Genomic DNA, 3,107 nt, shown 5'->3' on the forward strand with positions numbered 1-3,107 from the left:
TGTTGCTGTGCAGAAGGTTGCTATGGGTCGGTACCAACTGAATGGCACCTAACAATAACAACAATCAATCAATGCACCTAAAAGCATCCGTCAAGAAAACAAATGCTGTTGCATTGCCAAAGACCTCTTAAAAATGTTAAACAGCAAAGATGTTAGTTTAAGGACTAAGGTGCCCAGATCCAAACCATGATATTTTTAATCACCTTTAATTAATGTGAAATGTGAATAATGAATAAGAAACAACAAAGAAAAATGATGCTTGCCGCCATAGGAGTGACAGGTCAGTGTTGCTGGTAGTTTTTCCTCAGGACAATCCAGGATTCCCCCACAGGACAATGGATTCTGGAAGTCATCCAGTTGCTAGCTGTTGTAGTAGCGCCCTTACGAGAGTACAAACTAGTGATGCAGGACACTGAGGACGTAGGGGAAAGTGCCATAACCATGCAGTTCATTAGCTACAGATTCCCAGAAGATCATGACTTCGCCATTGAAGATGCATATAAAATCTCCATCTGTATTGATGATGAGCCTGCCAATCCGGGCATTTTGGGTACAGCTGGACAGGCAGAGTTCACAGCCATGCAAGATCAGTACATGAGGGCAGGAGATGGGTTTATCATCTGTTATTCCATCATGGATCGTCGAAGTTTCCGTATAGTTAGGGAATTTAAACAACTTATTTATTGTGTTCGACGTACTAATGGTACACTTGTGGTTCTTGTGGGAAACAAGTCTGACCTAAAACAGTGAAGGCAGGTTACCAAAGAAGAAAAATTGGCTTTGGCCAGAGAATTCAGCTATCCCTTTTTTGTGACATTTGCTGCTTACTGCTACTACATTGATGATGTGTTCCATGCTCTTGTATGGGAGCTACGTATGAAAGAAAAGGAGGCCATACTGGCCATGGAGAAAAAGTCAAAACCCCAAAACAGTGTATGTTATTGTTGTTGTTGTTACGTGCGGTGGAATCAGTTCCGACTCATAGCAACCCTGTACAGGATTTCCGAGGCTGTAAATCCTAACGGGAGCAGAAAGCCTCATTTTTTTTCTGAGGAACAGCTGGTAGTTTCGAACTGCTGACCTTGTGGTTCTCAGATTCATAACCACTACACTACCAAAGCAGTGTATGGAAGAGGCTAAAATCACCAATCCGGAAGAAGAAAAGTGTTCAATAACCTGGAGGGGAAGATGTGAAGTGTTTATCTGTGAAATGCAAAGCTTATCAAAGCAGTCTCGTAACCTGTACTCTGGAGCATGGTGTTTGCTGTTTCTCCTGTTATAAAAGTTATTTGTAAAGTAATTGATGAGGACCATGCCTACTAGTAGTTTTTAATGATGCAATATTTAAAGTATTGTCTTAGTTATTTCTGATTTATTAACCCAGTGGATTGCTTTCTACTTTTAAATTGTCCCACTAGAATCTGATCCGCTAAAAAAAGAAAAATGATGCATTTGAATTATGGTGTTGGTGAAGAATATGGAAATTAGCATGGACTGCCAGAAGTAAAAAACATATCTGTCTTGGAAGAAGGATAGACAGAATGCTCCTTAGAGGCTAGGATGGCAAGACTTCCTCTCATGTGTTTTGGACCCATTATCAGGAGGCACTAGTCTCTGTACAAGGACATCATGTTTAGTAAAGTGGAGGGTCATCAAATAAGTAGACCTTTAAGGAGATGCACTGACACACTGGCTGCAACAATGATCTCAATCAATCATGACAACAATTGTGAGGATGGCACAGGACCAGGCCGTGTTTTGTTCTGTTCTACAAGGGATTGCTATGAATCAGAACTGACTCAATGGCCACCAAACAACAACAACTTTTTAAAAATAAATCACCAGGCTTTTCTTATGAGGTGTCTTGAACCTCCAAAGTTTTGGTTATTAGTCAAGAACATTAACCATTTGCACCACTTGGTTGTAATATAAAATCTCTTTGATTAACAAAATGCTTATGCTAAATATTTTTAGGAATTACAAAAATGAAACTATGGTCATAACCTGCATTGTTTATAACACAATAAATTCATATTAAATGAATTTATTTTATAAAAGACTTTGATTTCACTAGATTTCTCTTTACTCTCCTCCTCTGTTTCCAGATTCACATGATCACACATGATGTTACTTTCATTTTATCCCAACTGGAAAGATTAAGAAGACTGATAAAAAGAAAATGCTAATTCAGGAAATTATTCAACATCATTTAGTATTGTAATCCCCAGAAACATGGGTGTATGGGAATGGGCAGATAAGTACAAAACCATATCAGAATTCCATGCTCTGTACAAATCTGTTTTCTCATTATTGGCCTTCCCATGTCAGAGCCCTGGAGAAGGATTGTACTTGAGCAAGTTTCAAACTTCACAACATCTGCTAAGAGCCAGAGCAAGATTTCAGGAGAAAACTACTGTGAAACAAGGATGCAATTATCTCAAATTAAAAGCAGTTACATGATTAACTTCATGTTCTGCTTACCGCAGCCTCAGGACACATTGGAAAGCTCAGATGATTCATTACCGTTCACATGTTTAGTCCGAGTGACATAACTTTTAAAAAGGAAAGAAAATGGTGTGGTCCCAAGTTTTAAAATACTTGTTCCTACATTTCAAATGGTATAAGTGGGGAGAAAAAAAAAATCTCAACTAAAACCGAATGCACTGGCAAACTAGAGATTATCAAAGCAGAGAGAAAACGATTAAACTGTTTTACAGGCACTGTTGGGAGAGTTATGCAACTGGCCACTATGCACACTTTTGTAATTGTAAATTCTGATACCTTTTAAGGAGAAAATACCATCAGTTTGCAACTGGAGAGATTTTATGAGAACCATGAAAAGGCTTTCCTTCATTCACATCTGTCTTCATTTGCTGGATGTTGGCTGCAGATTTCACGCTCTTCAGCTAAATCTAAGTAGTAGAAGCCATGCTTAATCAAGTATATGCCTGAAACTTTGGGCCATAAATCTAAAACAAACAAGCAAACAATGTTGTTGTTTGTTGTTAAGTGCCGTCGAGTCGGGTCCGACCCATAGCGACTATATATAGGGGTTCTAAGGAGAAGTTGGAGAAGGATGTCATGCTGGGTAGGGTGGAGGGTCAGAG

The 3,107-nt window shown here is 38.9% G+C and overlaps 1 pseudogene; it reads left to right on the plus strand.

Annotated features, from left to right (window-relative positions):
* The first annotated feature begins 335 nt into the window (after positions 1 to 335).
* Positions 336 to 1,175, plus strand: LOC102829515 (annotated as a pseudogene).
* The last annotated feature ends 1,932 nt before the right edge of the window (positions 1,176 to 3,107 follow it).

Source organism: Chrysochloris asiatica, unplaced genomic scaffold (assembly GCF_000296735.1).
Source record: "Chrysochloris asiatica unplaced genomic scaffold, ChrAsi1.0 scaffold00199, whole genome shotgun sequence".
In the NCBI taxonomy this organism is placed as follows: domain Eukaryota; kingdom Metazoa; phylum Chordata; class Mammalia; order Afrosoricida; family Chrysochloridae; genus Chrysochloris; species Chrysochloris asiatica.